Below are 12741 nucleotides of genomic sequence, written 5' to 3' on the forward strand. Positions count from 1 at the left end.
TCTCTCTCTCTCTCTCTCTCTCTCTCTCTCTCTCCCTTTTATTTTATGTGTATGGGTACTTTGCTTGCATGAGTATTGATGCACCATAGGTGTGCCTGGTGCCCATGAAGGTCAGAAGAAAACATTGCATTCCCTGGAACTGGAGTTTTAGGCACCTTTGACTTATAGTGCTGTGAATCAACTTAGATCCTCTAGACGAGCAGCTAGTGCTCTTAATTGTGAAGCCATCTCTCCATCCATGATATTAACATCTTACCAGTTGCACACTGCTTGTGATAATCTCTCTCTCTCTCTCTCTCTCTCTCTCTCTCTCTCTCTCTCTCTCTCTCCCTTCTATGAGTGTTCTTTTCTGTTTAATAGTGCCTTTTAATATACAAAACCTTTAATTTTGATGCAAATAAATTTACCAAATTTTCTTTCATCACTTGTGCTGTTTATCACTTGAGCTAAGAAATGATTATTAAAACCCATGCTATAAAGCTCCCTACTTTTGTTCTCTTTTAAGGGTTTTAAAGCTTTAGCTTTTTTGTTTGGGTTTTGGTCAACTTGTTAATGTTGGTGGTGTGAAGTAGGAGTTTACTGTCATTATTTTGCACGTGGGCAGTTCTTCTGTCACCATTTGTTGAAGAGTGACTTTTCTTCATTGAACAGTTTTGGCATACTTGTCAAAAATCATTTTGACCATATGTTAGATTCATTTCTGAGCTTTCTATTCTATTTCAGCCTATATGCCTGTCTTTGTGCCAGTATCACATTGTTTTGTTTAGATTTTCTGTAAGTTTCAAAATCCTGGATAGTGAGACCTCCAATTTGGTTCTTCTTTTAAAAAATTGTTTTTGGTTGTATAGAGTCCACTGAGATTCTATGTGAATTTTTGAATTGCAGAAATGCTGTATTTCATTAGGGACATTGTTTAATCTGCAGATCAGTTGGTGTAGGAACATTTCTTAGATGGGGTAAATTTTTGTAAGTTGGGTTAAGTGTTGTAAAAGTGCTCAGGCAACAGTTAAAATTATATGAGTTCAACTTAGTAGAGGGGTTGCCTCTGCATGAGAACGTACATAAGGACATATTTTTATTGACTGGAGTTTATTTGGAGAGGTAGTTTCTACGCTGCTGGTCAGAATCAGGCTATGATACTTGCTCTATTTTAAAAGGAAAGAATGCCATGCTTGAATTTTTCTTTAACTAGCTCTCTCATCAAATTTCTAAGGCTGCAAAAGTAGCTTTTTAGACTAAAAATAGTATACTTGCTATTGCTTGCACTGTTGCATGCAGAAAACAGGCAGATGTACAAGTAGAAAAAAATAATTTTTGACTATGTTTATAAGGTAGTGAGAGAGGCATGCTTGCTGACAAGAATCCTCTAAACTGGCAAGACTAAGACTTCCTGCACTTTTATTATTTTCCTACACATAGGACAAAAGGCAAGTTTAAAGTTCCTTACACTCAACACATTGCTGATGATAGATGTGAAGGTTATAAAGGAAAAGGTTAACTCAGAGTTGGCAAACTGTACCTTGAGGGACAAATCCATCTCACCACCTGCTTTTATTAAAGAAAAATATTCTGGAGTATAGACATCCCCATTCTTTTATACATTGTCAGTGGCTAAAGAGTTAAGTACTTCTGACAGACACCATATGGCCTACAAGGCATAAAGTGTGTACTTACTGGTTTGTTAATCTCTGGACTAGACTACTATGAAGTGATGATTGAGCAATTTATTTCAGCAGTCTAAATTTAAACAATAAAAATGATGGTTTAAACAAACAAACAAACAAACAAACAAACAAACAAAAAACCGAAAAAAAAACCAAAGCCACCAAGACCATTGAGAATAAACCAGTCCAGGCTGGCAGCAGGGGCCAGAATGAAAAAGAATAGGTGGATTGTCTATCTGACCATTCTGAAGCAATAAGGAAATGCTAACAGTGGGCAGAGATGGAGACCTTAGAGGGCACTTCCGGTCTGGAAGTATATGACATATGAAGTACTAACCCAAAATACAAAGCACAGGAGATGGAGAAGCCCAGGTATTAGAGCACAAGTATGAAATATGTCTTAGTTTCTTTCTCACTGCTATGATAAGACACCATGATCAAAGCAGTTCATAGAAGAAAGAGTTTATTTGGGGCTTAGAATTAGAATCAAAATTATCCTATCAGGAAGCATGGCAGTAGACAAATGAGCATGCCTCCAGAACAGCAGCAAAGAGAGCAGCAGGCAAGAGACATCTGGATCCACAATCAAGAAGAATCAGAGAGTGCACTGGGGATGGTAAGGAGGCTTCAAGAGTCTTGAATGCTGCCCCTTGACACACCGTATCTAACAAGGTCACATCTCCATATTCTTCCCAAACAGTTCCACCAACTGGGACCATGTAAGTATTCAAACATACGAGCCTATGAGGATCATTCTCTTTCAAACACTATAAGGGTGGTTGAGATCACTCAAGACAGGTGAGAAAAGTCTACGAATATGAGAAATGCACTGGAAATTTATGTCAATTAGTGTCTTCAAGGACACATGCTCCACTGTGTTCATAGCAGCCTTATTTATAATAGCCAGAAGCTGGAAAGAACCCAGATGTCCCTCAACAGAGGAATGGATACAGAAAATATGGTACATTTACACAATGGAGTACTACTCAGCTATTAAAAAGAATGAATTTATGAAATTCCTAGACAAATGGATGGATCTGGAGGGCATCATCCTGAGTGAGGTAACCCAATCACAAAGGAACTCACACAATATGTACTCACTGATAAGTGGATATTAGCCCAAAACTTAGGATACCCAAGATATAAGATACAATTTGCTAAACGCATGAAACTCAAGAAGAACGAAGACCAAAGTGTGGACACTTTGCTCCTTCTTAGAATTGGGAACAAAACACCCATGGAAGGAGTTACAGAGACAAAGTTTGGAGCTGTGATGAAAGGATGACCATCTAGAGACTGCCATATCCGGGGATCCATCCCATAATCAGCTTCCAAATGCTGACACCATTGCATACACTAGCAAGATTTTGCTGAAAGGACCCAAATATAGCTGTCTCTTGTGAGACTATGCCGGGGCCTGGCAAACACAGAAGTGGATGTTCACAGTCAGTTATTGGATGGATCACAGGGCCCCCAATGGAGGAGCTAGAAAAAGTACCCAAGGAGCTGAAGGGATCTGCAATCCCATAGGTGGAACAACAATATGAACTAACCAATAACCCCCTCCCAGCTGCATATGAATCAGAAGATGGCCTAGTTGGCCATCAGTGGAAAGAGAGGCCCATTGGTTGTGCAAACTTTATATGCCTCAGTACAGGGGAGCGCCAGGGCCAAGAAGTGGGAGTGGGCGGGGGAGGGAGGGTGTGGGGAGGACTTTTGGGATAGCATTGGAAATGTAAATGAAATAAATACCAAATTTTTTAAAAAAGAAAGAAACACAGTCATTCTAAGATTAAGACTAAATTAAGATAATCTGAGGAGTGACCATGCTTGTCCATGTGGTTAACAGAATGTGGCAGAATTCATGGTCTGTTCCTTCATCAAGTAGGATACAAAGAACCTAAGCTTCTCTCTTTATATCTTCTTCATTTTTCACATCAGCCTCAGCAGATTCTTGTTAGATATATGGCAGGGAAAAGATAAATATATCATCGCTCACCTGATCATCTCAGTCCTTTCCATGGCTTATATGGAAGTCGTAATTCCAATCCTCTCACAACACCCTAACTCTTATCCATAAAAATAAAACCAATTTCATACTTTTATGAGTAATGATTTAGAAAGGCTAAGGTGAGATTCTGAGTATGGTCCTTCTCTGGTTATAATTACAATTTTGAAGAAAAAAACAAAACAACTAATGACAATTTTATTCTTTTGAGTGGAGGCACTAGAAAATAATTCTGGTGGGCTAGTTGTCTAGCATGATTCTGTCTGTCAAACTATCAGACACTTTGAGCCCAAACTTACTCTCTTTGTGAATTAGAAGAAAACCTAAGAATGGGCTTGATTTATCTGTTCCCAAAGGAATAGAAACTGTCTTCAGAAACCTGCTTTGCCTTTCTCATTTCAACTTCCATTTTTAGACAATTGCACAAAAAAATTTTAAAAGCAGAACCTACCAACTTCACGATCTATAAAAGTACCAAGTATCAGTGTGTTCAGAAGTCTGTTTCAAAGTAAACATTTTATCAGCATATGTTAATTTGTGAGTCCATATTTATCACCCACCCTTTAAATATTTACTGAACATATACCACTTGCAGCAGAACAACAAAAACTCTTTATTTGGGTGACTCATAACTGACTTGTCTGAAGGAAAGATAAACAAAAGCAGACGTGAAGTGTTAAGTTACTTATTATATACTCAAAGGATCATGGGGATAATTTTGCCATAGTTCTGTCAGCAAAAATCTTTATTACTATTATAGATCTTACACTCAAGAGTAAGACATTTGATAGGCAAACTTAGACGGGAGGAAAATATGTTGTCTAGTAGCAGGTGAGTGGGTAGTGAAAATATACACGTGCACCACATGCTTTTTTTCAACTGTAAAGGAAAAGGAATTCGTGAAGTTTGCAGAAAGACGAATGCAACTGGAAGCATTATTTGAGCTAACAAGGGCTCAGAGAGACCAGTACCATATGTTCTCTCCCATGCGGATCCTTGCCGCTAGCTATTGAGTTTGTGTATTCAGAAGGGAGTAAATATAGGTAAAGGCAGGAAACTAGAAAGGGGCCCATGTGACTTCGAAGAAGGACACTTTAAAGGAGTTGGGGTGGGGCTAGTAACAGAGTAAGGTGGAGCAGGGAACTCGGGTGTGTGTGAGAAGATACAGTGGGGAAAGTGGGGGTAAGATGAAGGACGTGTTTGTGTTTGGGAGTAATCATCCGAAATGAAATGTGCCTGGAAACCGCATATGAAACCCTACTTAGCTAAGCTAATGTCAAATATAAAATAAATATTTTTCAAAGTTGATTGCCAAGGAAATTGCCGGGTGGGTGGGTGGGGGACCTCTATTCATACGATGAGAAATAAGGGGTGCACATGCTTTCGTGAAGACAAGCCTGTTTCACCGTTATGTCCATACATGAGCAGAAAGGTGAGGCTAGAATTAGTTACTACTTACAAGGCCACGTGTCTTCATAGTATTCTTTTTACTACATGGATTTAAATACATTAGGGTGATGCATGAGTGGGCGATAGAAGAAGCCAGAAGGGGAAATTGGGAAGCTTTGGTTTTCATCTTTTTCACTTGCACTCTCTTAGAAAAGAAAATCTCAGCTTAAAACAAAATTCAGGGTAATGAAAACGTTAACCAAAACACTGAGAGCCACAGCTTGCAGAGAGCCATGCAAGCTAGGAAGTGTTACATGCTTTGTGTACATCATGTCCCCCCTGAATTTTCCCCACTCCCCACATAGGAAGTTTTTATTCTTGAACTGTCCATTCATAGTCCTATAGTAGAAGAAGTATAGAGGGATTCCATTTGATTCACAGTTCCACTCATGAAAGGTTCTCTTCACCTTTGACCTTGAAGCTACTTGACACTTTCAGATGGTGAAGTGGGGTTGGGGAGATGGCTCAGCAGGTTATGGCGTCCACAGTCAAACACCACAAGCTTAGTTTGATCCGCGGGATCCATATATTGTGGAGAGTAAGGATTTGCTTTTGCAAGTTGTTCTCTGACTTCCACATATGATGTGGCAGGTGTGCCCACATGCATATGAACGCCTCCCCCACACCAAACAAATGAAACAGAAAAAAAATTAAAAATCTGGTGAACAGACTGTCCCCGACAGCAGGTTTAAACACCATCCCATCCCTCCCCTGGCAAAGCTGGCCACACAGGACTTGCTTGCTTCTTCATTTACTTCTTCAAGAGCCCTCACTTTCTCTCTACAGATAAAGTTGAAGAGTTGAGGCTGCTCCTCTGCTTCTGGGTCCTACCCAGCTCTTGCACTCATTCAGAAGCCCCACTTACTTCTTATATATTGCACATGTGGTCTCTGAGCTATTCTTCCCCAAGGAAGCACAGTGGCTGACCCTGCTCATATGAGAACCTTGAAACTCCTGTAAACATTGTTGGTTATTCTAAAGGGAATGTGTGTGTGTGTGTGTGTAAAACAGTCATGGTTAGGAGCCTCAAATATATGTCAGAGGTTTCATTGGAGGCCCTGATTTTCCTCCTGGGTGGATGGAAATCCAATGTTACTGTCCTTTAAGCAAAGGACTCAGCTCTATTCTCAATGAGGGGGAAGGTATTGCCGCCTGCCACACTTCCTGGGCAGCACTCTTTCTAAGAACCTCTTATCCTGGTGTTCTTCGTTTTTACCCATCTCCTGAACTTTGCTTTTGTTTGTGGTATTTAGACATGTTGTTTTCTCTCCTCCGTGTGTGTCCTAGGATTTGATCTAATTGCCTGCTGTTCAAGTGTCACTCGGCATTATTATTGAGAAGATGAATGGGACACGGGTCAGAGTTCATCAAGAAGGCATCTGCTTGCTAGCAGTGCACAGTGGAAACTCTCCGAAGTGATCTTTAAGGAAAGCTTGGAAAACATTTGCCAGAGGGGGGCGTCTTCTGTGCTTCTTCCTTGGAGGGATAAAAAACAAGTGAGCGCAAGGGAGTTCCAGAAAGTCCCCTATTTGGGATGTCTTTTTCTAAAGTAGGGAAGCAAATGGGGTTATGTGTGCTGCTGCTGTTTGATTAAACTGTGAGAAGAAAATGGACGCTTGTTGGTGCACGAACATCGCTGAGAAAGTTTCCACTCCACCTGCTGAGTCTCTCACCTGCCAATGTCCAGTGGCCTCAGGTTACTGTGCCTTTGCAGGCTCAAGTTCTCTTACTGGACTTTCTTAAGCTAACAGTTGTTCTTCCACTTAGCAGAGGGGCCAGAAGCCTCAACCTATGAGAGCCCACAATTGCTTTGGCACTGGAGACAAGCGGGACAATGGCTGCATTGTTCTTTTTGCCCTCTTGAGTAGGCAACTGTCTTCTCCATCCGATCTTGACATGGAACGAAGCTGAATCCAGGGTCCTTGGAGATTCACCTTCCTTCCTCTACCCTTTATGTGCCTTTCTGCCCTGAAGCCATCAAAGCTGTTTGGACTGGACGACTCTGGACTGCCTGCCCTTACTCCTTGCTAAACACAAACTGGAAGTTGGGGGAAGAAGGAAACCCAAGTCAGAAAGCTCATTTTAGTCCAGGTGCCACCTGCAGCCCGGGTTTCCTTGTGGACTTCTCTGCATATGTCATGCGCTGGCCTCTGGGATTGCTTGAGAAAGCACTAAAAATATCCAAGGCAAGAAAAAGGCAACGCTACCAAAGACTGGCAAGCAAAAGCGGCTCCTAGGTGGGTGGGGATCCTGCCACTGGCTTCCAGAGCGCGGGAGCCCTGGCGCTCAGGGAGCACCTAGGTAGCGGGATTCCCGGGCTGCCTTCCAGGAACCCCGCTGAGTCTCCGGTACTCCCTGGGGCACAACCCTGCAAGCTTCATGCTTCAGCTCTTGAGAGGGAGCAAGCTCGGTGCCCCTCTCTGAGCATGCGCGGTCCTCTCCCCGCCTCTACGCCCCCCCACGCCCCCTCCCCGCCGGCCTTTTGCTCCTTCCCTTTCATTAAACAAACGGGAGGTCCCAAAACCTGGACCCAACGGCAGGAGGAGGCAGCAGAGGAGGCTTAGCAAGGGATGGTCGCCGAGGGGAATCTGTGATCCCGCGCACTCCTGTCCCCACCCCGCCCACGAGCACACACACACACACCGCACAAACACACACACTCGCATACGCCCGAGCCGCGCGTTCGCCCGCTCGCTCTCCCACGCAAGCGGAATGCAGCAGCGCCTGAGGAGCTTGTCTGCAGCCGCTGCCTGAATGCACCTCGCCGCCCGCAGTCCGTCCGCCCAATAGGGCGTAAGGGAGGAAGCTTGGCCGCCAAAGGTGAGTGTGGCGCCCCGGGCACAGCTGAGGCTGGACATACTGGGACGACCGGGGCAGGTTTCCGACCCGACGAAGCGACTCAGGTGGCCCACGCCTGGCTTGCCGGTTGCAAGGTGCAGATGAAGGTAGTTGTCTGGTTGTTCCGAGGAGGAGAGCGCGATCCCATCCCAGCGAGGATCTCCGCTCCTGCAAGGTGCCAGATGGACCCAGAAGAAAGCTACCCCGTCCAGGCTCGTAAACTTTCCTCTCCTGTCATTTGGAAAACGTGGAGACAAAGGGGGCGTGGAGGCGCTCTCTCGGTCCGGTTCCGCCCTTCAGACTGCATTCCGGGTTGAGATACCCAGCAGGGTTGCAGGGGTGGGCGTGGGGGTCCGGAGACCTTTCCAGTAGCTGTTGTCAAACCCACCGCCCCAGCAGGGGTTGAGATTTCTCAGCCCCTAGCTGTAAGCGTTGCCATTGATTTTGCCTCAGGCGTGGGCACCTGCCAGAGATTCTCTTTCCTGAGCTCCAGGCGCATAGTAACAGTGTCACCTGGAGAATTAGGATGGCCAAGGGCTTTCTCGTCGACTTCGACAGTGACCGAGTTTCTAGGGTGAGGCTCGGGTCAGTGCAGGATGAGTGATGAGTTATTGAAAGGCTTGGAGTAATCACCTCCTAGAAACGCCGGGCCCCAGGGTCTCTGCTCCCGGGAGAAGGCGCTGTCTTCACAAACACCACTGCAGCAGATCTGGGAGCTGGGCTGAGACAGCTGTGTGGCAGCGGTGTCAAGCGACTCTGGGAATTTATTTTTGCCCTGGATTTTGTGGCACACACGTGTGGACTACGTGTAGGATTCTGGGCTGTTATTTGTCTTTGTGGGGATATCGGTTTTTTTTGCTTTCAACCTTTTCTGTGGAGATTCTTTGCCACCTAGTTATCTAGTTATTTCCCTACCTATTTCTCTTCTGCACCAGGGAAAAGGTCCTGAGAACAGAATTTCCATTTGAAAAGCCAGTCCCCGCTGAGGTGAACTCTGAGCAAGGGTCTGCTTGCTACTGGGGAAAGCCTGGAATCTAAGGGCCCTTTGAGGTAGCCAACACTGGGTTAGCAGGTGAGGCCAGACAAAGAGGAATAGAAGAGGGGCAAAGCAGAGGCATTTAAAGAGGTCTGAACAGACAGCCAATTAAGGCAGGATGAGGGCCAGTGGCAGGCACTGGAAGGCGTTCACTGATTCCATTCTCCTTTCTGGGGCTGTGGTTGGCAGTCCCTGTTCACAGAGTGGAATCTACTTTTGAGGTGCTCAAGGTTGTTGCATCTGGACCACAAAAGACTTGGTCTTCCCAAACTTGCCTTTACTATACAAACAAGTTTGGGTTTTTAGATATAGAAAGTAAATGTGTTGACATTTCTCCATCCTGCCGTGTTTGTGACTGGAAGGTTGGGTGGATGCACATGGGTACAGTTTTTGTCTCTTCTATAAACTAGAGTCTGGTGTTGAAGTGAAGCTGGTGCTGGCAGAAGAAATGCTGCAGGCCAGTATCAGTGACTGGACCATATAGCCAAGGGGCCTTCCCTCAGACCTTCAGGTGGCAAGTTGAGGCCATCTCTCTCCGCTTCTGCAAACAGGAGATGCTTTTGCTTTGATAACTTTAGGACTGAAATGTGAGACACTGTGACATATATTGCTTTGATAACTTTAGGACTGAAATGTGAGACACTGTGACATATATTGCTTTGATGATAACTTTAGGACTGAAATGTGAGACACTGTGACATATATGAGCTTCACTAAGAAAGCTCACTCATGAGACCCTGCTTTGCCAGAGGAGGTGAGGTTTGGAAGAAGAAAGGAAAAATATAGAGGGGCAGGGGTGGGTTGATCAAGGGAAACAGAGGATTGAAAAAGCCTAGCTTTAGGACTCCATTGAAGTGTACAGTGAGAAAGAAATCCAAAGGTGTTTTTGTCTTGTTCTTTTTCAAATAACTAGGGAAGAAAAGACCTTCCCAGGAACTAGTGATTCTTACCTCAGGGTGACAGTCTCAGCCTGATTCTCGAAACTCTCGGCAGGAAAAGATGGAGGGTTTTGGTTTGTTTTCCTCCCCTTTCCTAGAGTTCTTTATCTGCTACCGTGTATTTTTTCTTTCTTCCTTCGCAAGATGCAGTTATGTCGAACACGCCGACTCTGTTGACAGGTGCCTATTGACCATGTGTTCTGCACTCAGTACCAGAAGCCACTCAAAATCTAGAACCCAGTTCTGGCCCTCAGAGTGTTTTCAGCTTTGTGAGTAAATCTGGGCTTGGCACACACAGAGCAGTCAGCTTGCACTGTCTCTGCCCTGTACCGAGCTCTGGAAGTATGACCTGTGTAGTCCTCACCCTTCCTCTGGATTGTCTCAGCATTTAGAGAACAGGCACCAGGACTTGTTGCTGAAGGAAAAAATAAAAACAAAACAAAACAAAACACAGGAGAGTAAAAGCTGGTTCAAACCTTCAAGAAAGAGCAAACCACCTCTGGTGTATAACCAACTCATTTAATGACCGCAGTATAAGCAGAGTGCCAACAGCACATGCAAGCCAATGATTTGCTTCTCTTCCCCTGGAGAATTTAAGTGATCCTTGGGATACTTTCGAAATATTGAATAGTCTTTGCAAGGAGGGAAGGATTGAAAGGTAATTCTAGGCAGAGGAAATGTGTGACTGCTTGATACACATTGGGTAACAACTATAAGTCGTCCCATGTGACTGTAGTCATATAGGAAAGAATGGCACCTGGATGACACTAATTAACAGCTAATGCTGTGGAGTGAGTGTTTGTACAGAGATATGGCCAGGATGCTATGAAAGCACACAAAGGGAGAGCTTCCAGGGAACGACAGGTTGGGGGGGATCAAAAAGTTTCTTAGGGAGTCTGACAGGAGGTGAGTCTTGAACAAGAACAAGAAGAGAAGGGCTTCCCAGGCAGAAAGCAAATCTGAGTCATGGAAGGAGTTTTGTGTGGCTGCAGCAAGAGATGCAAGGTCCTTATCTCCTTAGAGTGGGATAACAGCATGTCAGAGAAATAAGCAGGAGTCACGAGTCATGTGTATGCTGGGAATTCCCTCCGCCCCCACCCCCACCCCCACCCCCACCCCCACCCCTGACGCCCCATCAAAAGAGCTTCAATTTTATGTGAAAGTGTAGGAGCCTTTGAAGGTTGGGAGAGTCTGAGACACGATCAGATCTGAATTAGAGAATGTTGGGCATGACCACAGCGTGGAGGATGGATTGGAGATGGTGAGGCTGCAGTCCTGGAGCTTACTGTGGGAAGATGAGTGTGAAATGACAGAGATGGTGGAGTAGCGGTGGGGAGCAGGAGGAAATAGGCCTGGGAAGCCAGAGATAGTGGTAAAACCTGCTACTCGCCCTCAGCATCCATTCCTGGGTGTTGCTTTCTGCTTTGTGAGTGCAGGGCAGCCACTTCTGTATCTTGCATATTTAGCATGGGGCTGATAGAGAGTCAACACACATTTGCTGGACAGATGACTAAATTAGTTGAACGAGTCACTGAACTCTCTGTAATGACTCTGCTCTAAGATAATAGACATTAAGTCATGGTCTCTGAGGTCCCCACTTTTGGGGTCCAGTGACCAAAAAATGTTCTAGGGAGACTGCAGACACATATCCTCAGCTTAATCTGTGAAGAAATGCCACTCCTCCACAGAATCACTGTGAACAACATTAGGGCATTATTTTAGAGCACCTACTGAAGAAATTGGGTTACCAGCAAATCTTGGACACAGTGGTAGGATCACTCAATTAGTTCCTGATACTAAGTAGGTTATAATGAATCTTTCCCTATTCCCCTTGCTTGTCAAAATACACTTATTTACTGAATTTAGTGGAAACTTTATAAGTTGGAGCTTAAGGCTCCTAAGCTCTAGGGTCTCATTTAAAGAGCTCTTGGCATCTTGGCATCTTGGCCAGACTCCCATGATCTAGAAACCCACAATACAACTTGAGTGTCCATGCATCTTAGTGAGCCAATATCCACATATCTTGAGTTACAATATGAACGTCCCCACAGTGGTGAAGGAAAAGTAGTGTCCCAGATAGCCTTGTTTATTTGATAATATGATAGCTGGACAGATGATGGCAATGGAGAGAGAAAGAGATTAGCGAATATGTTTTACAGAAATGGATTTTGGGGTATCTCTGGAACATCTCCTAAAGCACTGGGATATATTTCAGTGTACTGTGATATCACAAGAAATATCAACTCTTATTTTCATTAAGAGAGAGGATGGGAAGAAGATCATAAATCCAGAAATAAAAATCTCAACACTTAGCTACAGGTAGGGGTAAAAGAGAGAGTCAAATAAGGAATGTAAGAATGGCCTTCGCAGACAAGGTAGGGGAGAATTAACACGAAAGCCAAAAAGCCCAAGAGAGCTGTGAAAGGGATATTCAGGCTCCAGAGATGTACCCTGGATCAGGCCTTGCATCAAGACACAGACATGGAATCTGATTTACAGCATGCATAGTCCTTTTTTGCCTCAGTGCTGAGACTGTTCCTCTTAACAGCTTTCTTGTGAGGTACCAAGCTAGTCAGCATCAGGATCAGCTCTCATGTGGTTATTTTATAGTCTGTGTCCCTTCACTGACCGTATCAGTGAGAAGGATGGTTTTAAGTGAGAAAGAATCTAAAGTAGAGAACTAAAGATAGACAATGAACAGACCTCCCCTGTGACAGTCAGCAAAGCAGCCTCACACAACCGTGTGCACAGAAGTCATATTTCAGAGTCTAGAGGGGGAGTGGAGGGAAGAGCATCCGGCCTTGTGCA

At 44.4% G+C, this 12741-nt stretch overlaps 1 protein-coding gene across 1 annotated transcript in view; it reads left to right on the forward strand.

Annotated features, from left to right (window-relative positions):
* Positions 1-7600: 7600 nt before the first annotated feature.
* Positions 7601-12741, forward strand: part of Plppr1 (phospholipid phosphatase related 1) — a 259977-nt gene continuing 254836 nt past the window's right edge. Inside the window, exon 1 of the mRNA XM_021161276.2 lies at positions 7601-7941. The gene's annotated coding sequence lies outside the window, so the exon portion shown is untranslated. The remainder of the gene's footprint in view (positions 7942-12741) is intronic.

This window comes from Mus caroli, chromosome 4 (genome assembly GCF_900094665.2).
Source record: "Mus caroli chromosome 4, CAROLI_EIJ_v1.1, whole genome shotgun sequence".
Taxonomy (NCBI): domain Eukaryota; kingdom Metazoa; phylum Chordata; class Mammalia; order Rodentia; family Muridae; genus Mus; species Mus caroli.